The sequence below is a fragment of the Danio rerio genome, chromosome 5, assembly GCF_049306965.1.
Source record: "Danio rerio strain Tuebingen ecotype United States chromosome 5, GRCz12tu, whole genome shotgun sequence".
NCBI classification, from domain to species: domain Eukaryota; kingdom Metazoa; phylum Chordata; class Actinopteri; order Cypriniformes; family Danionidae; genus Danio; species Danio rerio.
The window spans coordinates 8,369,084-8,396,883 of NC_133180.1; the positions used below are offsets into that span (position 1 = coordinate 8,369,084).

The window sequence follows — 27,800 nt, forward strand, 5'->3', positions numbered from 1 at the left end:
AGTGAGCTGTCAATCACCTTCGTCACTCAATCGGCGCGCCAATAAGGATTGGGTCTGCGCAGTATAAAAGCCGTGCGCTTGGCTTGCCAGTCTCTTCACTTGTGTCGGCCGGACTGTTTACTTGTTTGTTTCGCTTGGTTCGTTTGCGAGTGCTGTGTTCTAGTTTTCTCTTTGTGGATATTGATTTATCAATTAAACTTGTGCTGCTAAGTTTACTGTCTAGTGAGAATTTGAACGATCTTTATGAGAATTGGATTACCTGAGATCTTGTTTTGCTAATGGCTATCAGTGTGTACTTTACGAGAATACTAGTAATGTGAGCAGCTTAGTATAATTTTGTATTAGTTAGTTAATGGAGGCGTTGCCACATGTGTAATTATGTTTGGGAGTTAAGAAGTTTAGTTAAGCTACGGTACGTGCTGAAGATTACGGTTTTGTTTCTGCATTTTTCTTTGATCAGTCAGTTTAGTGGGTTGGGGTTTAGTAATATCGTTTTGTTATATGTATTTCTTTGTTTTGGCAACACTCCTGTTTTCTTTATTTAATTCAATTATCTAAAATTATATTTACTTTACATTTCATATTCATTGTTTGACGTTATCCATTAATAAATACTTACTTTTTGTTTTACTTATCAAGCGTCTGTGTCTTCTCCTCATTCACCCAGCATCAGTAGACTCACTGATTGTTACGTTTCATCCATTTAAATATTTAACAACTTAAACACGTAACAGAAGACTGAAATAATGCTGAAATAAGATACAATAAAAATGTAAGATAAACTTAAAACAAAATGTTAGGTTGAAAGCCAAAAAACTGTTAAAGAGCTAAAATTTTAACTAAAATGTAAATAATCTAAAAGAATGAAAACTACAAAAAAAAATCGTAAATAAATCATTAATTTTTAAATAGCATATTGAAGTATTTACAATTTGTACAACTTTCCTTTTTGCGTAACAAACGACAGTCACACACACACACACACACACACACACACACACACACACACACACACACACACACACACACACACACACACACACACAAGCTAAAACGTGAAACGTAAAAAGTTATTAACTACAATTAAAAACAAAATCAAAAACAAACTACATTTAAAACTTAAAAAACTAAAAGTAATTGAAAAACAATTTATATATACTAAAATAATATACTAAAATAATAGCGTTTATGAAAAAAATGTTGAGCAAGGCAGGTCAGATTGTTTGTTTTTTTTTTTAAATTTTTTTAAGTATTTATTGTTATGTTTGCCTTTATTTTTGACAAGACAGTATGATGTTAGGAAGTGAAGATTGAGAAAGAAAAAAAGAGAGAGAGAGAGGGGTATGGGATCGGAAAAGGTTTGTGAGTTGAGACTCGAATCTGAAATGCCTGCAGCGCTGTTGCACTATATGTTGGCGCACTGAAACATCCAACTGTTTTTGCATACCAGAATTGATTTTTAATCAGCCAATCACATGGCAGCAGCTCAGTGCATTTAGGCATGTAGACATTGTCAAGACAATCTGAGGAGAATGGCCAGACTGGTTCCAGCTAATAGAAAGGCAATAGTAACTCAAATAACCACTCGTTACAACCGAGGTCTGCAGAAGAGCATCTCTGAACACACAACACGTCCAACCTTGAGGCGGATGGCCTACAGCAGCAGAAGACCACACCGGGTGCCACTCCTGTCAGCTCAGAACAAAAAACTGAGGCTACAGTTTACACAGGCTCACAAATCTGCAGCAACTGTGTGATGCTATCATGTCAATATAGAGCAAAATCTCTGAGGAAAATTTCCAATACCTTGTTGAATCTATGTCACGAAGGGTTAAGGCAGTTCTGAAGGCAAAAGCGGTCCAACCTGGTACTAATAAGGCGTACTTAATAAAGTGGCCGGTTAGTCTATGTGTCATTAATTTGTTGATAATTTATTGCATTAAAATTTGTCTGTTTTTCGATGCCTGTGCAGAATCTGCTCACTATATTATTTCAGGTTTGTCACATCCTTTTGAAAACATATCAGGTTTTATCAAAACATATTTAAAAAGATTTTTTGTCAATTTTGTACAGTGTTTCGGCACTTATCCAGCATATGTTTTACACAGCGAGTGCCCTTCCAACTGCAACCTAGTAGTGGGAAAAATCTATACACACTCATTCACACACATACAGTCAATTTAGTTTATTCGATTCACCTATAAACTCCACAAAGAAATGCCAACTGACCTAGCTGGGACTCGAACCAGCGACCTTCATGCTGTAAGGTGATGAGAGAAATCAATTAAACTAAAAACAAACTGATCATTTAAAAATAAATATTATTAATCAATCTCAAGTAACTATACATAACTGTTAATAATACATTTAAATTATTAATTATTTTATTATATTATTATTTAAATTTATTTATATACATTTGTATATTTTTATGATTTTTTTAAATAATATTTTAGCTTTTTTAATAGAGATTTTTATTCTGTTTGAAAAGGTGGTAAACAGTGTGAGCGCAATAAGCCGACTCAATAGCTTAGGACTTTAGAGTTCTTTTGTACTCAATACAAAAGCATCAGTGAATAAAAGTCTTGAATCCATAGGTCTTCGTTTGATTGTTTACTTTTCTTCCAAATTAACTCTTTGCACATCCGGCGCCTTGACTCCAGCTCTGCACAAGACATTTGGCCAGTGGAGAAATGGTCGTGCCCAACTGAGCTTGGTTTCTCTCGAGGTTTTTTAATACTTCAATTTCGCCAATTGGTAAAGTTTTTTCCTGCCACTGTCACCACTGGCTTCCATGGTTCGGGATCTGTAGAGTTGCGCATCGATGGATTTGCTCTTCAGTGTTTGGACTCTTAGTAGTGGCTATTAAACCACACTGAACTGAGCTAAACTGAACTGAACTTCTACATTGTAAAAGCGCTATACAAATAAAAGTGAATTGAATTGAATTTAACTGTCAATCAAATTACATCATGCTACATCACTAGCTAACTGCTGCTTACATTAGAATTTCTACGATTCATTTGCAACACAAAAACTTCTCAGATTTTACTAAATAAACTTAAAATATTATTATTTCCATAGAAATGGCTTCAACAAACAGCAAAACTGTTTAAATTCAATGTTCCAGAAGGGTTTCGACTTTGTTTCTTACATCTGAATAATAAAATAAAAATATTTTATAATTTTAAAATATTTTAAATTCCAGGTTTTCAAGGAAATCGAATAAACAGCATCACTTTTGTTTTCAAATCGCCTGTGTGTCTTCTAGTCTGGTCAGTTTTGCGCGTTTGCACTGTAGATTTGGTGAACAACCACTCACACATTCCATCTCTCTCTCACACACACTCACATCTGCTGTTCGACTCTGGCTGGTCGTAGAGGCTTTCCTGCCTGGTCCCATGACGAAAGGTGGGGGGTGAGGTAAGAATTGGACGCTTTATGCCATATGGTCACACACTCTCCAACGTGAACTCCACATAACACACACTGACACACAGCTGGACCTGATTAGTGCCTGTGTGCATATGTGTGTGTGTGTGTGTGTGTGTGTGTGTGTGTGTGTGTGTGTGTGTGTGTGTGTGAAAGCTCACATAGTTTCAGGTCTCCTGCTCTGTTCATCCATGACATTGGACCTACAGTCAGATCAGTGAACTTGTTTTGATAGCACAAACAGTGGAGAGTGTAAAACGCTACTGCATACAACAGCAACACCTAACCTGAAAAACAACCACCGTGCAACAATCTAAAGGCCTCGATTAACTCACAGGGACGATCTGCACTCTATACTGGAAACATCTCAATTAGAGCTGCACATTATTAGATAAAAACTGAACGTGATGTTTTGTTTTTATTCAATATACAGTTGAAGTCAACATTATTAGACCTGCTGTGAATTTTCAATTATTTCCCAAATGATGTTTAACAAAGAAAGGATTTGTCACAGTATTTCCTATAATATTTTTTCTTCTGGAGAAAGTCTTCTATTATTTTGGCTAGAATAAAAGCAGTTTTTTTATTTTTAAAGCCATTTTGAGGCCAATATTATTAGCCCTTTTGAATAACATTTTTTATGATTGTCTACAGACCGAACCACAATTAAACATTCATTTATTTGTTTTCTTTTTCGGCTTTAGTCCCTTTATTAATCTGGGGATGCCTCAGCAGTATGTACCGTCAACTCCAGCAGATGTTTTACGCAGCGGATGGCCTTCCAGCTGCAACCCATCACTGGAAAACACCCATAAACTCTCACATTCACACACACACACACTCATACACTATGGCCAATTCAGTCAATTCAATTCGCCTTTAGCCCATGCGTTTGGACTGGAGGAAACCAGAGCACCCGGAGGAAACCCACACCAACACGGGGAGAACATACAAACTCCACACTGAAATCCCAACTGGCCCAATCAGGACTCAAACCAGCAATCTTTTTACTAACCACTGAGCTGCTGTGCCACCCCAAATGTATATTAAAAACACGTTATAGTCTGTATTGTAAAAATAAACACAAGTAACCCATGTTAAAAAGCTACAAACGCTATCATTTCTGACACATAAATGATTTGAATTTGCTTGAATATGTTAAACAATCGTATAGGTAAAGAAACTGTGTCTGGGCTCAGCTACTCCGTTGCCTGCTTAAGTCAAGCAATGTCCTATCACATTTATTTATTTAGCATTTCATACAGTAGATTTGTTTAAAGCAAGCATTAGAATGTAATAATCACCTAAAATAACAAGTCATTTTCAACTACTAAGCAGCTTTTCTGTGTCAGAGCTCCAGATTGGGAGTAAATTGTCCTAGTTTGCAACTTTTATTTCCTGTCAGTGTGACTAAATTCAGTTAGAAATTGCTCAGTTGTTGCTACCGATCGGTCCTGATAAACTATTACGTTGTATTGCATCGTCAAAATACAGAACTTTATTCTCTAAGGCGGAAAATACTTGAATCGACTTATCAATTTGTTAACATGTGCATGTCACAGAATACATCAGAATGGCCAAGAGTACAGGGATAGTAAGAGTAGGGGTCCAAGTTTTCATTTTGGGGTGTACTACCCCTTTAAATTTAATGAGTAAGGTTGCACTCGACAAAAAAATTGCGTTTAAAATAGGGCTGGGCGATTTAGCAAAAAAAAAATATATATAGGTTTTTTAGAAAGTTTGACCGATTCACGATTTCGGTTTCGATTTTTTTTTATTGTGTTACTGGTCTTCTCAAAACATTAAAACAACATGACTGAAGTAACATTCTCTTTAAAAGTAACTTTAAAAACCATTTGGTTAAGGAACATTGTATTTTTAATGGCCATTTCATACAAAAATCGGTCAAGGTGTAAACAAATGTAAAACAAACTCACAAGTTAAATAGCGTTGCTGAAGATTTGAATAAGAAATATTTGTGTAAATAATGCAGTTGCAGGAATACAGGGGTACTTTTGCAAGTTTTGCTGAGCCTAGGAAAGATTGGCTGTCAGCTCAGCTTTGGCTTTGTCTTCTGATTGAATGATAGATTGTAATGCTGCTGCTTTTTTCTTAAAAAGATACAGTGGAAGAAAAGAACTGAACATGGAAATTGTCAAGCCTAATTTAACCCAATGTGTGAAGTTGTGGACGTATAGCAGGAGCAAATACAAGCACCAGATGTGTATAAAATAATATATTTAATCTATTTTTCTTTTCCCCCCTTTAAAATATCGATCAATTGATGCGCTTTGCTCCACTCCACACACTGGGGGCGGGTACTTTCATTTTCACTGCTACAGTCCCTCACCTCTGCTCTTGTTCAAACCAAAAGATCGGCGCGGTTTTTCACATGGCAGGCTTTTACGTCCTTCATACATGTTGAGATCGAGTTTATCAAGTTGATGAGGGAATGTCTTGACAATCCACACAGACGTGCAACAAGTAAAATCCTACATGACTTCACGCTTCAACAGGCAGTCAAGCAGGTCGCACACCAGAAACGCCGCGACACTGTGCGGACATGACAGTTTAAACTATCACACACCAAACGCGCACATTCGCATGATATATTTAACATTAAACTAATCAGATGGCTCTCTGTGGGCTGACTGAAATGAGAACTGCCTCGTGAATCGTGACTGGGCGGCGTCGGTGTGTGTATAGAAACCTGTTTAGAATCCTAAAATTCATGGCGTGGTGCTGTGTGCGTCACAGAGAGGCGCTTCTGGTGTGCTTCCTGCTTCATACAGAGAGTGAACCCAAGTGCATTGGTGCCATTATAATGTATTGTATTATATATATATATATATATATATATATATATATATATATATATATATATATATATATATATACAGGGCTGATAGTGGAAAAAATTCCTGAGCCTGAACTTTTTTTCCTTGCCCCTGAGGTGAGTAGGGGTGGGGGTACTATGTATGCAACACACTTTTAACACATAACTTGTGGGCCCCTGGGACCAAATATATTAACAGCCTATGTGTAACCCTGATCATCATTATTGTCAAGTGGCTCTTTTTAGACACATGCCAGTAATGTCAGTGACACATGCCAGTAATGTCAGTGACACATGCCAGTGTCAATGATCTTGTGACATGTGCCAGTCAGGATGCAATAATATACAATACAACTGATAAGTGTAACCCCTCCCATACATAAGCATGCCACAATAAATTTGACTGACATGTACTGTCAAATGACTATATTACGTACAGAAGTAAGACTACGAATACATAAAATAAATGCGTTTAAATTAAAACATCATGGAGTAGCTCAGCAAATAAACTAACTTGCGACGCGATAAATTAGGTTAAAAGTCGCGTAATGATTAAATATGGTTTTGCTCGTGTTAATTAATGTCATAAGCTTCGCCGGGTGTCGATGTCACTGCAGTGACATGCAGCGCGACACTCTGAGTGACACAGGTCACTACACATGCCACTAGCGAGTGAAACATGACAGTGGAAAACCGGACGTGCCACCGGAAGTGTCACTACACTCAGTGGCATGTGCCAGTGTCATCTGTACGTCAGATGTCGTGTCACTCCATGTTAAAACTGCTACTGTGAATCCGCGTTCAAGCGCACACAATAAGCTAAAACTCGCCCCAAGCACCGGCAAAAACAAATAACAATGAATGTGTCGAGGAAAGAGTAAGGACATATCTTAATTATTTATTAATAAACTTATTCTGAGTCAGTGTCGCAAAGATCCTGACTGGCAATCTCCTCTTGGACTCGCCTTTAGAAATTCATCTTTACGGATTACATGAAGGAGTTTTTTTGTTTTCGATTTGTTTTATTTTGTTAAGTAATAATTTAAAGCTTTCTATAAATATATTTATTATGTCTGTGAGGCATATACATTTTGCTTCATTTTGTTAAGCGCTCCTGTTCAAAAACCAGACGACGGAAAGCGCATAATTTTGGTTTTCTTTATTTTATAAAATCGCTGTAACGTTTTTTGATGTATTACTCGTACTTTGTGAGCAAAAATGACGTTTAACTTTAAATTGCTCCCACTGAAAAAATGCAAGTGATTGCTCTGGCGCCTCGATGTCTTGCAAGCTTTTTATAAGCAAACTATGCGCCTAATAGCACACATTCTTTAACGTTTAAGGTACCATTGTTTTATACTTGAACTGTTTTATATCTTTTATTTTAGGCAAGTCGTGATGATCTGAGAAGGCAAACTGATCAAACAGACAATGATGGTCTTCCACTGGGCGCTGTTCGTTAAAAAAAAACTTATTTTTAACGAATAAAAAATGCTCCAAACGTTTTTCTAAATAAGCTGAATAAAAAACGAAACTAAATATGAACACTTTGCCATTAGGCTACATACAAAACTGAACTATTTCATAGCTGAAACACTAAGTTGTTTAAGGAGGGGGAAATATATTTTTGTCCCGTGTATTGCTTAACCGTTATTTCGAGAATAAACCCAGCGTAAATATGCAGATGTCATTCCCAAAACATATCAGCGTATATGTGCCGAAAACGAAAGTTTCATACAAATTATGAATAGATTATAGCCTGGAAAGTGCAAAGCACGCTCCTCTTATTATCACTAAAAAGCGTCACTAATCTTAGTTCATAGAGATCTCACAAAGATCCGTTATAATTTATAAAGCTCTCTAAATTACACAATTAATCTTTTATTTACATGGCGTCTACACTCAAAAGATGATTCACGAGCACACAAAATGGCACTTAATAAAAACCAATCCGGCGCTTTCAGCAGTGAGTGAATTCTGTGAATCTAGAGAAATGACAGATCAATATCCGTGAACCTGATTTTTTTTTTTTCCCGCAGCCACAGTACGCCGGAAATCCGGCGTGGTGCCGGAACGCTATCACCCCTGTATATATATATATATATATATATATATATATATATATATTAAAAATCGCAATTTCTCGACTTGATTCAAAATTAAATTGTCTTAAAACGTAAATTCGAAATAATAAACACCAACGCCTTGACTAAAACAAACCTGGCGATGAAAATCTACAACACGTGTTGAATCAGTTGATCAATCTGTTAACATGTGCATGTCACAGAATACATCAGAATGGCCAAGAGTACAGGGATAGTAACAGCAAGGGTCCACATTTTTATTTTGAGGTGTACTATCTCTTTAAATTCAATGAGTAAGATTGTACTCACCAAGAAACTTTGCATTTAAAGATGTGTAATAGTCTTTCAAACACTGACACCTTGGCTAAAACAAACCTGGCAATGAAAAATCTACTACACGTCTAACAGTATAGTCCAAATAGACAGGAAAGAAAGACTACATGTGAAGCCTGTCTATTCTGTATATTTGATGTCTAAGGGCTGATTTATACTTCTGCGTCAAACACCGGCGTATGCTACGGCGCTGACGCATACCCCTTCGCCGTGGCCGTTGGCGTCACTGACCTGCACCTCTCAAAAAAAAAATGTAACTACACATCGCAACAACGCGTAGCGCAAGCTCTGTGATTGGTCGGCTTGGTAGCGCTGACGAGTCTGGGCGGGACCGAGAGCCGCGCGAATGGCGCGAACCCAATGTAGCGATTGTTTACAAGTGTGGAGTCCCGTGAAGGAGCTCCGGATGGAAAGTTTTGTTTTGTGTTTACCTCATGGTTAAAGTTGTTGCACGTCCGCCGGTTCCTGCCTCAAAATGAGCGAGTTTGAGCCACTTGTACATCGCGGAAGTGTTCAGGAAAAGCAAAAAAGCAGAGAAGAAACTCGACACAGAGGAACATTAACACCTCACTACCCACTAGCGTTTTGGAAGTGTTAATGCAGACCAACAGAGACAGCGCGCAGAAGTATAAATGCACAGCCACGCGCGTTGCATGCGCCGTGGGTTACGCCGGTCACTTGACGCAGAATTATAAACCAGGCTTTAGGCCCAATCCCAATTTTATTTTTGTACCCCTACCTCTTCCCCTTTCCCTTGGCCCTTAAAACCGAGGGTGATGGGGAAGGGCTTCAAAATGTTCTCCTAACAATTGGAACAGCACTACAGTACCTCCATACGTCATCATATGTCCTTGTGATTTCTTGCTTCAAATGAGATCAGATGATCGCGACTGCTGGAATTCCAGTTGTGTAATTTTTTGGTATTTATCTTCAGGAAAATCACTGAAGGCATATATTATGTTATCATAATGATCTAATGTGGCAATAAGATCGTAATACTGTGCATTTAACACAGTGGCCATACTTATCAATGTGAACACACAAAAACAGCATTAACATTATAGCAGACACTGTAAAAAGCTCATTGACAGCCACTAGACTTTTCTGATAGGGTATTCCAGTGTCATCGAGTGTCAGAATGTTGTGGGACTGCTGTACAGGAGTTATTATTAGGGATTATAGATCGGTAATAGATCGCGAAATTTAGCGGTTTTTATTTTAGCGTTTTTTTTTTTAAAAGCATGTTGGTAAAACATGAATGCGGTTATGAATATATTAAATATATTAAAACATGTGTTTGTTGTAAGAATTCATAATAATGACAAAAAAATACTATTTTGTGGATTTCCTTACTTCTGGGTGCAGCTGTTGCTGGGGTATTCTGGGAACTTTTTCTTACCCCTTGATTTCAAGTGTGGTCCTGAAGAATCTTCGTTTGAAGGGATGTATACCCCTTTGCCCTTAGCCCTACGCCTTTAAGCTAAAGAGAATTGGAACACCACTACCCCTTACGGGCAAGCGCAAATCGAGGGGTAGGAGGAAGGGGAAGAGCTAAGGTGTAGAATTGGGATGGGGCCTAAATCTGATTTATGAAAATATATGCATGACATGTATGACAAGTTCATATTTGGATTTTATATATGTTCATATATGGCCATATATATTTTCTTTAACGTCCGGCCGCAACCATATCTGATCTAAGAACAACCCTGGATTTCCACTCAAATTAATTTCAAGTTTCAAAATAAAAGTAAAAAGTGTATAAATTCAAAAAAAAGTTTTTACACTTGCTTGAGGTGGTTTAGACTCAGACTAACTTTGTTATCCTGTTTAGGGAAACTAAAATTGCAGCAAGGTGCCGTAACACAGGCGAAGTTCCATGTAGGCTTGGGCGGTAATACGGTAACATGGTATACCGCGGGATCTAAAAATAGCAACGGTGTCAGTTTCAATACCGTTATCCCGTCATAAAAAACAATGCACTTAAATAGGAGACAAGTATTAAATATTACAATTATTTATTTAATGCCAACAAATTGACATCACGGGACAGTGTGGAGAGAGAGAGAGGGAGAGGGAGAGAGAGGTGAGATGGCGAGTCGTGCACTCGCACACCAAGTGACCTGCAGTTTGGCAGCATTTTCAATTTTGACCGAACAAGAAGGGGGACGTGGTTAATACGAACTAGAGGTCTGGCTTTCCGAATAAAGCGCGGGGCGGGAGCGGTCGGTAACTCTGGTGTAATTTGAAAGGGAGCCCCTGAGCGAGCAAGCACACGAGCACGCTCTGTGTGTGTGTGTGTGTGTGTGTGTGTGTGTGTGTGCATGTGAATAAGAGAGAGTAGTGCTTTGTGTCTCTCTCTCTCCCTCTCTCAGATCTCTAATACGAACAAGACAAACAGGTGACCGCGAACCTAAGGTTGCTTATACGGTATTCAGTTTCTGAATGGTTTAGGCACAAGCCAACAGTTTGATGATGCTATCTGAGCCTTATGTCATCATTTTTTTTAATTATGCACGGTAATACCAAATACCAGTGTAAAATAGGGAGGAGGTATGATGGTATCAAATGCAGAATGATAAAACAGATTCAATAAATTGTTGTTAGACTCGTGTGTAAAAGGGTTAATGGCTGCACGACTTTAAAAAAAAAACGAACATCTTGCTTTTCTGCAATATATATTGCGATATGAATACAATATGACCAGATGAATGACAATATGTTTAATGGAAAGAAATTCAATTTTAGATTGATTGGGATGATTCTGTAGGAGAATGAATTAAGCATAAAATACAAAAAAATTCTACAATCATAGAAGTATATAGTAAAGGGAAAAATAGAAATGAAAAAGTATTTTATGGAGGCTAACTGCATTCAGGTACAGTAATAGCATGTAAAATAATACTGAGTAGTCTTTGATAAAATAATTCAATAAAAATCATCATTAATAAAGTTAGAAATTGTATATTTTTTTTGTTTGAATCTTTTCAAAATCCTCATGTCTCAAAAACACATACAAAAAATAAACTAGAATCCAGACTCAACATTACTGCGATGCAACTACTGCAAATTATTACGATATTGCTGCTGAAACAATATTATGTGCAGCTCTAATATGTTGTACAGTATAGTGTTTATGTTTGAATTTTTAAATACTTTTAAATCTTGATCTTTAATTTATTTTTAATCCAATAATTAATTCAATTATAAGAAAATTGCAGTTAAATTACTGTTAATTGAAGCCCTAGCAACTCTTGTAATTTACACAGATCAACTCACCAATATCAGAAAATAAACATATCTATATTTATACGGTATCTGCTGCATGTATATTATTTGCTCACTCTCTCAGAGGACTACAGCATTTTCAGCTGTTTTCACATCAGTTTAAATAGTTTAGACACCACTTTCATCAGTATGCAAATCATTTAAAAAAGACAAAGACAAATTTGTACTTCATTGTCATGCAAATATACCCTACTGTTTAAAAATCATTCCCTGAAACAGAAATAAACCTGAAGTAAAAGGTAAATCTTGGAAATGGAAATTCTGCTATCGCAAATGACTGAAATACTATAACATCACTGTTATCTGTACATCTTGCCATAAAAATATGTCACATCCCTAAATCCACTATACCATATATTGTACAATACCCAATGGGGATGCAAAGATTAACCGATTTCACTATTAACCGCGCATTAATTGGCTTAAATGTGCTTCTGCATGGAACAAAACTGCTGCAACTTAAAGTAATGCCAACCAAGTGCCAAGCTTGTACTGTACACCATGACAAAATGCTGCGAGCACCCTACACTAAGGAAAAAAATACAAAATGAAAAAAAAAAAAAAAAACATTTTGTTATATAGTTGATTAAAAGGTTCAGCAGCCTTTGAATACATTTCTTCACTGTAAAAGGGAAATACTTAGCTATTATGTAACTTAGATTTACATTAGACAAATACCACTTATTTATTTATTCATTTATTGATTTTTTATTTAATTTATTTATTTTAATTTTATTTATTTACATTAATTCATAAAAAATTTATTATTTTTTTAATTCATATATTAAAAAAATATTTATATGTTTTTAATTATTTTTAATTTATTTACATTTAATTAATTAATTAATTGTAATTTATGTTAATTTATTTACATTTTATTTATTTATTGTACATAATTTTATTTTATTTATTTAAAATTAATGAATTATTTTTATTTATTTTAAACTTATTTATTTTAATTTTTTTATTTACTGACTATTTTATTTATTTTCAGTGTAAATTTATTATTTATGTTTAAATGACAAAACTTTTTTTTTCTACTTATTTTTAAGTTCAAAGAGAAATGGACTTTTGTTTGTTTTTTATTATTATTTTGTGTCCTATTATTTGGTTACTGAGCAGCAATAAATAACATTTTAAAATTTAAGGAGTTTTCATGTGATTTTTCTAAACTAGCAGTGTTTTGAAATTAATGAATGCATAATAATCGTGATAACCGTGATTATTCAACAGACTATAATCGCACAACCAAAATCTATAACTGTTGTATCCCTAATACCCAAATTAATCATAATCAAAACCATTAAAGAGCACTACATGTGAAGCAACCAAAACCAAATGCACTGCTATACTGCTGACAGTATGAACCACGCTCGAGTCTACACTTGTTTCTGTGTTCTTGGACCAGATGGTTCATAAAAGTCAAAAATCAAGTGTCTAATGGACACAAACAGTCCAATTCGCCTATTATCCCAAGAGAAACAATGCTCCTGTTGGGATTACTCTCTAAGTGCTGAAAGAGTAGAGGCGATCAAGATTAACTCCTTATCAGAGCAGTTAAAAGTTTCTGTTGCTGTATCATATTCCCACCAAACGTGTCCTTAACACGATATATCATGACAAAATCAGCAGTGCAAACCGATCCACTTTGTTAAAGGAATATTCTGGTTTCAGTACAAGTTCAGCTCAATTGACAGCATTATGCTGATTGCCACACAATCCTATTTTTTTAATCAACATGAGGTAATTATAATTAAAGTAAACAGAGCCTGTCTGTAAATGTTGAAATATTCAGTGCTTCAATTTTGTAGTTTCTTAAACAATAACTGACAACTCCAAAGTACATGGTTACATTGTCTTTAAATCTTTATCTATTTTTGTAAAACTCAATGCAACTCAGTAAAGCCTAAAATGACTGTAAATGTATTATTCGAACTGACTCACAGCTTCAGATAATGGAAATTAAAATAATAAAATCAGTATCATGATGCTTAATGTAAAATTATATCATTGATATAAAACGTTGTCACTTAATAAATCATCATAGACCTTAAAATTACATTAAAAACAATCAAAAGCTTTACATTGTCAGATGACACACACACACAAGTTAGAAGAATGTAAGAAACTAAATTATAAGCTTCACATTTCTGATTTTAAATTCCCAAGTAATGATATTCCCAGTTTACGGTCTCCACCAACGACATCCCACTTGGGAAGTGTATTATTTTTTGGCTGACCAATAAAAGGTGTTTATGGGAAACGTGTTTGAAATCAGACAGACAATGTCTGTTTTTAAATTATTATAATGTGTAACTTTAAAATCTTGCAGTGACAAAAGTAAAGGGGAAATACTTAGCTATTATGTAACTTAGATTTACATTAGACAAATACCACTTATTTATTTATTCATTTATTTATTGATTTTTAATTTAATTTAATTTATTTATATCAATTCATTAAAAAGATCATTTTAAATAAATTTATTAATTTGTTTTAAATTCATTTGTTTAAAAAATATTCATATGCTTTCATTTATTTTTAATTTATTTACATTAATTTATTTATTTTAATTTATTAAAATTTATATTCATTTATTGAAATTTTATTCAGTGTCATATAAAACAAACAAGCCGATCTTACATTAATCTTAAAATAACTCCTAAAAAAGTACCAAGATGAATAAATACACAATCAGATGTTAACACTAAAGAGCTTTGATTTATTAACACAATGGCACTTACTGTTTACATTACATATATGGTCAATTATGTGACACTCGACAAGACATTTCAAACAATGCCAATGACCCATGGTACGTTGGAAAATATGGTAAATTTAATGGTAGATTTAACTCTACTTTAACACCACATAAACCATGTTGCTAAAAAAAAGTTTAAATACATTAACAGTGAAAAGTGGGAACGTGTATACATATCACAAATACACTATACTCATTTTTATCTTAAGATATCAGAAAAATCCAATACTTCAAAGCTTCCACTGGACTGTACATTGTAGTAAATAACCCCTAAGTTAAAAAAAACACAAGCAACCTTCAGCAAACAATGTTTCATGTAAAATATCAATGATATTAAACTTTGTCAGTATAATGCAACATCATAAACCTTAAATGACAATTAAATCAATCAAAAGGCTTAAATTATCAGATCACACACAAGTTAGAATAATGTAAGAAACAAAATTCACATTTCTGATTTTAAATTCTCAAGTAATGATATTCACAGTTTACTGACTCAACCAATGACGTCTCACTTGGGAAGTGTATTAATTTTTGGCTGACCAATAAAAGATGTTCATGGAAATTTGTTTGAAGTCAGACAGGGGAAGTCTGCTTTTTAAGTTATTATAAAGTGTAACTTTAAAATCTTGCAGTGCAAACTGTCATATGTAAAACATTAATCTTAAATTAACTCCTATAAAAGTATGATGAATGAATACATAATCAGATGTTAACACCATAGAGTTCTGACTTATTTACACATGGCACTGACTATTTACATATTACATATATGGTCAATTATGTGACACTCTACACAAGGCAATTTAAACAATGCCAATGACCAATGGTGCGTAAGAAAATATGGTAAATTGATTTTCTCCTTTTTCAACAGCACAACAGAACCATGTTGCTAAAAAAAAAAGTCGATAACAGTATAAAGTGGAAATAATCCAATACTTCCAATAAATCTGATACAAAAGTCTACTTTTTAGCTTATTATAAAGTGGAAACTTAAAATTTTACAGTTTCATATAAAACGAACAATCAATCCCACATTAATCTCAAATTAAGATTATTTATGGTCAGTAATGTGACACTCGACAAGGCAATTTAAACATAGCAATCACCCATGGTACGTTAGAAAAATATGGTTAATTTGACGGTAGGTTTAACTCTATTTTAACACCACATAAACCATGTTGCTAAAAAAAAAGTTTAAATACAATAACAGTGAAAAGTGGAGACGTGTATATATCACAAACACATATACTCATTTTTATGTTACGATATCAGAAACATCCAGTCTTTTAAAGCTTCTACCGGACTGTAGATTATAGTAAATAACCTCAAAGTTAAATAAACACAAGCAACCTTCTTTGGCAAACGACAATTCATGTAAAATTATATCAATGATATTAAACATTGTCACTTTAATGCAACATCATAAACCTTAAAACGACACTAAATGCAATTATTATTATCAGATCACACACAAGTTAGAATAATGTAAAAAACTAAATTATAAGCTTCACATTTCTGATTTTAAATTGTCAAGTAATAATATTCAAGCAAATCCATGCAAATGACAACCCAGCCAAGAAAAAGATTAAGTTTTCACCAAAATATGGAAACCGTTTTCTAGGTTTTTTGTGTAGGCTTGTATTTTACAGTATTTTAGAAATACTCAAAAATGTATGTCAATGTTTTCGAACAATTATATTTGATTTACCAAAGTGATGTAAGTGGCAATTACACATCAGTCACATCCTTAACGGAGAGATGTCACATCCATAACAACACTTTTTCCTCAGAAATGCAAAAATGTCAAGTAAAATAAAGTCAATCATCTTCGTTCTACAGAGAGACATCTTTTATCCTTTTGAGTAGCATATTTCTTTTAGGTTGTGCAGTTTAATTCACAAAATTTCTACAAAGTATGTTGTATACTGCAAACTCGGTCACATCCATAACGCATGTTTATTTTCCTCAATTAAAGTACAAAACATCGTTTGCAGATAGATATTTTTCTGGTCCCATATCTCTGCGGGCAGTTGTTTTGGAAAATATATCAGATGTTGAATTATAAATGTTAACATATACTTTCTATGTGAACTTATGTTTAAAGTTTTTACTCGCATCCATAACGCTGGAATTGCTCATTCCCAGTTTACTGACTCAACCAATGATGTCCCACTTGGGAAGTGTATTATTTTTTGGCTGACCAATGAAAGAGGTATGAGAAACTTGTCTGAAATCAGACAGGGAAAGTCTGCTTTTTAACTTATTATAAAGTGTAGCTTTAAAATCTTAAAGTGCCAACTGTCATATAAAACAATCAAGCTTACATTAAAGCTTAAATTCGAGTTACTAAAGTAAAGTAACTCCTAAGAAAAACTATTTATGATAAATGATTTATAAAATACATAATCAGATGTTAACACCATAGAGCTCCAATTTTATTTACACATGGCAGGCTATATACATGTCACATACATCAATTATGTGACACTCTACAAGGCAATTCAAACAATGCCATCTACCATGGTATACTTCCAAAAATAAGCTATATGGATTCCTACGTTTCTCTATTTCAACAGCACATGAACCATGTTGCTAAAAAAGTCTAAATACATTACAAGTGAAAAGTGGAAACGTGTATACATATCAAAAATAGTTATCACATTCGTTTTTATCTTAAGATACCATAAAAATCCAATACTTCAAAGCTTCTTCTCGACTAGATTGTTGTAAATACCATTGAGGTAAAGTCGGTTTTACATTCGCACATTTAGACTTTCTCCTTAATAATTTAATTTCAGAAAAGTATGATTTGCAAATTATAAATAGTGAAATCATATTAGCAGCCAATAAATATCAAAAGTACATTGTTCACAGTCAAAATAGTGCTAATGTTGTTTTCAAGTCATATTTACATGTGAATTCAGACCCTATATTCAAATTGGCGTGGTAAATAATATAGGGAACGTTAAATGAAGGAATGTGCGACTATAAAACCAACTTTACCTCAATGTAAAAACCCCCAAGTTAAATAAACACAAGCAACTTTCTTCGGCGAACATGCACCATGATAAACGTCAGCAAAACTGTAAAGTTGTACTCAAAATTTTAACGTAGTCTGGCGAATCGCCCTCAAGACGGACAGATTTAACGCTCAGCTTCACAGAAATCAATCGCAGTTTTGTCAGAAAAGAGCTGATATTACGGAGACACATCCGATCACTTCCCCCGCTTCAAAAAGCACCCGGTGACTGTATTCTTACCGGCTGAGAGGTGAAAGTGTCCGCGAGTTGTTGTAAAGCTGCTTGGTGTCCGTGAGTCCGTCTGAATGATGTGTCAGTTCAACATTAAATGAGTTCAGCTCGTCAACATCATCAACAGCAGCTCCAGTACGGGCGCGCGCACGCGGAAACTCACGACACCGACTACCGGCGGCTACCGGACTAACCTGACTCACCTACTTAAGTTAGTTTTGAGGAGGGGTAAGGTACATAATAAATAAAATAATAATTAATTAATGAATGTACTGTAAAACAACAGTTAGCTTGAGTTATCTAATAACAGTTATTGCTATATAGGCTAGCTAGCCTATGTTATGCAATATTGATATAATGGTTTATGGTGGTAGCCAAAAAATATAGAGGTAAAGTTGGTTTTATATTCGGATATTGAAACTTTCCCCTTAATAATATAATTTTATCAAAGTATTATTTGCAAACTCTAAGTAGCTAAATTAAATTAGCAGCCAATGACTATCAAATTACAACATTGTTGTACACAGTCAAATAAACAGTGTTAATGTTGTTTTCAAGTCACACTTGCATGCTAATTTCGATCGAATATTTAAAGTGACAATACAGAGACTTCTAAATGAACGAATGTGCGAATATAAAACCAACTTTACCTCTATCAAATAAATAGTGTAGCTTGTCACATTGTTATCTTGTTCATTGATATTAATTAAAGAAAAAAATGCATTAATTTATATATATATATATATATATATATATATATATATATATATATATATATATATATATATATATATATATATATATACTTCAGAATTAACTTGGTATTTCATATTACTATAATGGTTTAAGGGGTAATTTACAGGGTTCATTCTTACACATCTTACATCTTTACTACTAAAATTACATGACTTTTTTATGATTTTTCTAAGACTTTCAAGTAAATTTTTATGACCTAATGTTTCATGCAATGTCTACATCAGGGGTCACCAACCTTTATGAAACTGAGAGCTACTTCTTGTGTACCGATTAATGTGGAGGGCTACCAGTTTGATAAACACCTCTCAAATAACAAATTTGCTCAATTTACTTTTAATTATACTTTATGTTTTTGGTAATAATAAATGATATTCATCCATGTGAAGACAGAAAAACCCTCAAAGTTTTGGAAAAGTCATGGAAAACAGATATCTGTGTACTTGAATATAGGTTAGTTGTCTTGACCTTCTGTCTTTGGCCAATCGCATACTCTCACGTTATTAGTGCGGTGTAAGCTTTATCAAGATACATTTTACATAGAGATAAATTTGGCATCACGGTGGCGCAGTGGGTGCCTCACAGCAAGAATGCTGCTGGTTCGAGCCTCAGGTGGATCAGTTGGCATTTTTGTGTGGAGTCCCTGTGTTGCTGTGGGTTTCCTCCTAGTGCTCCGGTTTACCCCACAGTCCAAAGATATATAGTATAGGTGAATTGGGTAGGTTATATTGTCTGCGTGTATGAATGTGTATGGATGTTTCCCAGTGATGGGTTGCAGCTGGAAGAGCATCCGCTGTGTAAAACATATGCTGGAAAAGTTGGTGGTTCCTTCCACTGTGGCGACCCCAGATTCATAAAGGGACTAAGCTGAAAAGAGAATGAATTAATATAAATTTTAACTAAATAAATTGTGGCGTGTTTATATGCTGTAGTTTGTAGCTATCCGCTTGTTAAGTGTGAGGTCACGCGGAGCGGCTTCCGGGTCCAAACGCTCTATTCAACTGAATGGGGAGATTCTTGAAATGGTAATAATAAACGTTTACAAAGCAATTTAATACTTTCGAAAGTCACCATCGCAATATATATGTCCATGCCTAATATCCGATGGCCAGAAAGTGATTCATTGTTTTATAAATTGTTAAAATTTTGTTTTTTGTTATGCAGCAAGCCCAGAGATTGTTGTGTACACTATGACTTTATATTAAATTAACTTTAATGTGCGATTTTAATAAAAATTTATCACGAACGAATGATTTCTCCACTCAAGTGAATGGCGGCTTGGACCCGGAAACAGTATTACAACGTCACAAACACGTCACCACTTAACAAGCGGATAGTTTTTCTTTTGCCACATATAAGTAGACATTGCATGAAACATTAGGTCATAAAAATTTACTTGAAAGTCTTGGAAAAATCATGGAAAAGTCATGGAATTTTTGTAGAAAAAATGTGTATGAATGAACTTTGTAAATACCCCCCATAAACCATTATAGTAATATGAAATACCAAGTTAATTCTGAAGTACAGTACCTTACATTCTACTCAAATATGCTAGTACATACTGTATAAGTGTATCCCTACCACAGTATACAACATTTCTGAACCATGGTACCATATTACCATTAGAGGGCCAGGGTTTGCTTTTTTTTTTTTTAAATAAAAAATAATTAAGTAAAAAATTGACATTTTGATTCAACGCATCAACCATTTATATACTCAAGAGCATGCATTTATTAATAATAGGTCAAAATACAATATTCCATCTTTTTAGATCTTAAATATTGAGAGAAATTAATGCATATTTTACACAGCAGTAAATATTTTACATCTATATTTGATGCAAATCTATATATTTACAGTTCTGGTTGTTTAGGATCATATACAGTTAAAGTCAGAATTATTAGCCCCCCTTTGATTTTTTTATTTCTTTTTTTAAATATTTCACAAATTATGTTTAACAGAGCAAGGAAATGATCAGAGCATGTCTGATATTATTTTTTCTGCTGGAGAAAGTTTTATTTGTTTTATTTCGGCTAGAATAAAAAAAGCTTTTCATTTTTTAAACACCATTTTAAGGTCAAAATTATTAGCCCCTTTAAGCTATTTTTTTGAGTCTACAGAACAAATCATCGTTATACAATAACTTGCCTAATTACCCTAACCTGCCTAGTTAACCTAATTAACCTAGTGAAGCCTTTAAATGTCACTTTAAGCTGTATAGAAGTGTCTTGAAAAATATCTAGTCAAATATTATTTACTGTCATCATGGCAAAGATGAAATAAATCAGTTAATAGAAATGAGTCATTTAAACTATTATGATCTGGAATGTGCAGAAAAAAATCTTCTCTCCGTTAAACAGAAATTGGGTGAAAAAAAAAAACAGGGCTAGTAATTAAGGGCGCTTAATAATTCTGACTTCAACTGTATTTCGTATATCAAATACATGTATTTAGTATTTGAGTGTTTTCAAAGTTCTCACATCTTGAGATGATTTCAGTGGCTCTCGCCGGGCCGGTGTGAAGAATAAAGACTCAGGAGAAGCTGCTCTTTGTGGCCGGAGTGAATAAATGTCTCATTCATGTGTTGAAAGAAGAGGTCGTGACCCCTGAGCTCATGTGCTGGTGTGAGTTACGCCCATTACAGCCAAACCACTCACCTGAGACACACACACACACACACACACACACACACACACACACACACACACACACAAAGAGGGAACAACACTTCACTTTTACACTACCATGCTCTCTCTCCACATCAAAAACACACAGCTGTTTGACAGAGGGTTGCTATGCTGATCTATTTCATGCATCTTTTTATATCAGTTTGATATTCTGTCAGAAATAATGCAATGCATTTGATGTCAATTTGTAGGATTTGAAGAATGAACAATAACAATGAGGATGCTTTTGAAAATATAGTTTACATATTCTTTACAGCCTAGCTGAATCATTTTGAGAGTTCGTACTGTAACTGTTTCTTCACATTAAAAAAATTATGTTTGCTTTTTGTTGAAACTACTGAGCTGAAACAACTCAATTCTTTAGTTTTTTTGGGACAACTTAAATGTTTTATGTTCAATCAACTTAAATTTGTAAAAACTAATAAGTTAACTTAATTCCTTAATGTTGTCTCAACACAAATGGATTGTGTGGAACACATAGACTGTAAAAGATATGGACATAGTATGCGTGACGTCACCTATGGGTTTCTGAAGAGTGCAAATGAAGCTACAAGTAGGCGTGGCTAACCATCGCCATTTTGTTATAGCGCCATCACACCAACTGCGGGTAACCAAACAAGGGGAAAAGAGGCGGGGCATGAGCGGAGCAATGAATGCTTGCTAGCATTTTGCTTTAATGGGCTTTGGGAGAAACTCTTAATACTTCAACTACTTGTTTTTTTTTTTTGTTCTGACCACATATGCTTTGTTGTATACTCATTCATTTATTCATTTTCTTGTCGGCTTAGTCCCTTTTATTAATCCGGGGTCACCACAGCGGAATGAACCGCCAACTTATCCAGCAAGTTTTTACGCAGCGGTTGCCCTTCCAGCCGCAACCCATCTCTGGGAAACATCTACACACACACACACTAAGGACAATTTAGCCTACCCAATTCACCTGTACCGCATGTCTTTGGACTGTGGGGGAAACCGGAGCACCCGGAGGAAACCCACGCGAAGGCAGGGTGAACATGCAAACTCCACACAGAAACGCCAACTGAGCCGAGGTTCGAACCAGCGACCTTCTTGCTGTGAGGCAACAGCACAACCTACTGCGCCACTGCCTCGCCTTGTTGTATACTATAATAATAAATTCAGTGGCGGTCCCGGGGGGACCAGTGCCCCCTGTCAACAAGCTTGGCCGCCCCTCTGGCCCCCCTAAATTTGAAGGCGTATTTTTGTGTCAAAACGGAACGGAGAAGCGAGATCAGCCATCACCGGCAAGCTGCAGAGGTTTGACTGAGGCCTTTCTCGCACTCTCTTCATCTGCTTTTGCGTGTACTTGCTCTCTCTGACGGTACTTATCAGTTCCCCACAATTTCCAGAAGTTAACCCTCAAATTAGCACAGGTAATAAAAAGACTCATCTTCAGTCTTGTTCATCTTGTGAAACACTATCAAAATGTCCACTGTTGATTATAATAGACTTTTGTTTTTAAAAAGTGATTTTAACACTTTAAACAGAGGAAGTCCTCGATGCAGAGGCTTTTAATAATCAGAAATTGTGTGTACATAGTTTTACATTAGGAAATGCAGTCTTGAATTTACAAACAGTCAGCAAGTAACGGAGAACAGATGATCAAATCATCATTCATTTTTTGTTTTCAGTCGTGACATAAAGCACAAGTCTTCAACAGATGATGTATTTACAACACGTTTTTAAACATTTTAACAGTTTAACTAACTCAAGGACGTAAAAAAGTCGAGTCTGAACACACAGAGAGATCATATTTGATTTTTATTCAAAACTGTATAAAAGGAAACCGGAGTTTTGCAAAAACAGCAACCTGAAAGGGCAAATCTAAAATTCTTTTATAATGAACAAAATGTAAAAACAAATAGTAAAAAATGCTTATAATAAAAGATTTCAAGAACTTGAAATAAATACATTTAGGCTAACTTCAATTCACTTTCCAAACGCATTCGATTTTCCTTCTTCTGTGGAATACAAACGCTGACCAGCTGCAAAAATATTACAAAAAAGAGCAACTCAAGCACCAATAAATCTGTCCATGTTCTGATATTAAAAGTTTATGTGTTTGACAGAGGGAATTATGATGACAAATATGATGACAAGATTTCAATTTCAAACAGCAGATTATTTCATGAGCATAAATATAATTATGTTACTCAACACACACATCTAACCTCTCAGGTGGCATCATCAGATTTAGGAAAATTTGCTAATAAATGCCTTTTGGTATTATTTCGATACTATATAAGTGCTGTGATAATGATGGATGTATTGATATGATGTTTTACTGTTATTCTCCAGTAAATTTCTATTAAAACTCAACTTTTTTGATTAATAATCGTTGGTGATTTGTTGAAACGTCCTGCCAGTGATGTAGTTTGTTCATAGCCTACTGTATTTCTGGTGAAGTACTTTGATTTAACTTCATAAAAGTTGTGAAGATTATATTGATGAACTTTTGGAAATGGATATATCCTGCTGATTTTATTTTATTTTGTTGTCAATGACACCGGAGTGATGCAAATTTGCAGGATGGCCCACAAGAATGCACAATTCCAGCACTTTCACTCAGATAAATTATGATGCATTTCTTCTGAACTTTCTCTTTCTCGTTGTTCTGGTCATCATTTTATAAACACTGCACAGTTTTCAGTAACGTGAGAAGGATGTGTTCACACTTGTAGAAGTTTGTTTGACCCCACAAAAAAAGAAAGAAAAAATTAAATTAAACACTGTGCCACTGTTATTTTGAAATAAACTGCCCCAAAAAATCAAGGTTTTCTTTAAATTTTGTTTAACACACCTACTAACCAGCTTGTTAGAGAAGCGCACCAGAAACTATTGTGTTCAGAACTAAATGTTTCCTATATAGTAGTGGTGGTCCCTAACTTTTTATCACAGCGGACCAGTCAATGCTCAACAATTTTACTACGGCCCAGGGGGTGCTAGACAGAGGTCACGTTAACCGAATATTTTCCGTCATTGACAGATTTTTTTAGCAGTGAAGGAAAAATCTGAAGGTGAACCGTCATTTTAATGGATTTTGCTGAGGGTGATCTATTGTAATTTTTAGCTAACTGTAATTCGCACTCCTGTCCAGCTGATGGCTAGTGCCCTTATTAATAAGCAATTGTCTTCTTTTGTCTCCTCTTTATCACCGCTGCGTACAGTTGCAAAAATGTCACGGCAGCTGAGTGTGAGAAGTTTCTTTAAACGACCAAATAGTTGTGATAAGCAGGTCACACACCGGATGCGTAACTCGGCGCCCCGACACAGCGGGCACATGACAGTTAAAAGTATCGCACACCAGATGCGCACATTGGCATGATACTGATACATAATTAAACATGAAACGCGGCAGAAATATGAAAAGAGTCCTGAGTTGTGGCTCGGACAGCTGCCAACTTGCGGCGCCGGTGTGTGTACCCTGATAGAAAGGTTTAGAATTCTGAAATGCATGGCATTGCGTGGCGCTACACTGCGTGCCGCAGAGTGCCGCTTCTAGTGTGTGACCCCCTATATTATTAATAAAGGTGAAAAAAAGTGATGCAGTGGACAATGAAGAACAAACAGACTTCTTGCACAGACATGCTGGAGTCACCTGATTTGTTGACAAATGGGTTGCGGATCCATTCTTTGGCAGTTTGCGAGTCATTCCCGAATCAAGCTTTTTCCCCTTAGCAAAAAAACTGTCCAAAGACGTCTGTTTCTTACTCATTTTGCTGCTTGTGGGTTTAATTTGGGTGCTCAAGTGATCAAAATGTAACCGGAGGTTGGGGACCACTGCTACAGTATATAGTGCTCACTACTCTCTAATCCCTGCACAGTAGAAATCGGCTGAACTTGAAGTTTACTTTTTTATTATTGCATTACACTACTGTTTGCATCTTCTTTAAGTATTACAGAGGTGTGAAGGGTCTTCGGTATGATACCCTTTGAACTGACCATGCTTTCAAACTGTGATTTGACTGTTTGTCCATTTTGCAGAGCACTTACGAATTAAATTGAGTTGAATTGAACAAACTTCTGGAACAGTAAGAGAAACATACAAAATATGCAGAGCAGACGGTCAAATCACTGCGTTAAAGGGGACCTATTATGCAGAAATCACAGCTGAACACAGTTGTGTGGCAACAGTCTGTGAATATAACCAGATTTAAATGGTAACCACATATACATTTCATTTTTTATAATCACGCATGATTATAAAAGAGTCTGTAGACACACTTTGACATTCTCCTTTTGTACTTGTCATCAGAGCAGGAAAGCCCCGCCCATTAGTGATGATCTCTCCTCATTAGCATAGGACGTCAGTCTTGTTTTTGAATCTGCCACTATGCTGACACACGGGCATTTGTAGCTCCGCCCTCTTTTGAAAAGAGCACAATCTCATTTGAATTGAAAGCGACAGTCACCAACATGGCACAATTAGGATCAAAGTCTAAAAGCGGTAGTTTCAAAGAGTTAGAAAACATTATTTGTGTTGTATTTTGAGCTGAACATTCACATAGATACTCTAGCGACATCAGAGACTTATTTTGCATCTTGTAAAAAGGGGCATAACAGGTCCCCTTTAAAAAAACGTGTCCAAAAAAATGTGGTACAGTATGGTTTGCTAATTTTGGTACTTCTGACAGTGGAAATCGAAATTGATTCGCCAACCAAAACGTACTGCCAAGTGGAAATAAGCAATAATTCAAATGTCAAATCAAATTCAAACATAGCAATAGCAGCAAACTTTGGTTTATTCAATTCAGACTTTCAAGGTGTGAACACATCCTAAGTCACAGGTGTCAAACTCAGTTCCAAAAGGGCCGCAGCTCTGCACAGTTTAGTTCCAACCCTAATTAAACACACCTGATCAAACTAATTGAGTCCTTCTGGCTTGTTTGAAACCTACAGGTAAGTGTGTTGGAGCAGGGTTGCAACTAAACTGTGCAGGGCTTCGGCCCTCCAGGAATTGAGTTTGACACCTCTGTCCTAAGTCAACAAGAGAGAAGAATGTAAAACAAGAAAGGAAAAAAATGAAGTCAATAACACAAGCATATGTTCCTAATGCCGAGTTCAGACTGCATGATTTTAGCCCCGATTTTGACTCGCCGACAGGTTTTAAGAAATCGCAGACATATGCCTGAAATCACAGGCAAATCGCTGCTTGTTCACGCGAGTAACAATCACACAGTGTGAACTATCAAAGACGCGATCTGAGAGAATCACAAATGAGTCGCCCATGCCTGTGAGATATTTTGGCATGCTAAATATCTGAAGCTGTCCGCGATTCAAATCATGCCGTGTGAATTGAGTTTTGACTGAAAATAACAATGACAATTACCTCCAGCCAATGAGAGAGCAGCATTCACTTGTGTGGGCATTGGCGCCTGCAGCCGTACGGCTGTAAGTACCTACCATGAGAGGGCAGGAGTTAATGCCGCTTTATATTTATTTATTTGTGACATAATTTAAATTGATTATTAAACAGTATACACTACAGCTGCCTGCTTTACCACTATTGTATCAAATCGTTCTGAGAATACTTCGGTACGGTTATGGTTGTTTCTCCACTGAGCCTGGAACGGTGCATCACAATTACAAACCGTTCTCAGCCTGGAATTCCAGTGCTGAACTGTGCCAACAGATTGTGCGTGATGACGTCGCGGCTCTGTTGCTAAGCTACCACAGATGGCTCAGCGGAAGCGCGCTAGTTATCAGACATCCACAAGTGAACTACACTACATTTAATATGAAACAAATGACACAGTTCTGAATGATACAGTTTTGAAAAGGATTTTAAAACCAGAAAGCAGTCTCTGGAAGAGAATCACTGGTCCACCACATTCTTACGAACATATTTATTTATTAAAGTTATTATTTCATTGACTTAGATATAAAATAAAAATGATTAACCTGTCATCTAAAATCTTAAAATAATGAAATAGCCTATTATTTTATTTGTGGCTAGAGCTTGATTAATTTGATTGACATCCAAGGCAATGAGACCTTTACTTTGCCTGACTGAATGTGAGTTTATTGCATGCAGCGCTGCATTTGGTAGCACAAAAACTCGCTCGGATCAGGGAGAGAACTTTACCAACAGCTGCATGCACCGCTGAAAGACTTTTTTTTCTGCTGCGCATCGAATAAAGACACGCTGAACATCATCAATGTCCACAATCCATATATCCTATATCCATGAAACACGAACTTGCAGACTCTTTGAACATTGAGGAAATAACTGCACTTTAGTCAAGCCAGGTAGCTTGTTTTGTAATTTAAAGCCGGCTCTAGCACCTGAAGGACGGTTACAGCGTGTTGTAATGTTGGCCGTCACCGGAGAAAGTCAAATCTTTCTTTATTTCT

The 27,800-nt window shown here is 35.5% G+C and overlaps 1 protein-coding gene across 2 annotated transcripts in view; it reads right to left on the minus strand.

The window, feature by feature from the left end:
* The window catches only part of bmpr1ba (bone morphogenetic protein receptor, type IBa), a 144,831-nt gene extending 126,660 nt beyond the window's left edge, over window positions 1-18,171 (minus strand). Inside the window, exon 1 of one of the 2 annotated variants that reach the window (XM_021476002.3) lies at window positions 17,998-18,171. The gene's annotated coding sequence lies outside the window, so the exon portion shown is untranslated. The remainder of the gene's footprint in view (window positions 1-17,997) is intronic. The other variant, NM_131457.2, reaches the window with a different exon arrangement.
* Between the last annotated feature and the right edge of the window lie 9,629 nt (window positions 18,172-27,800).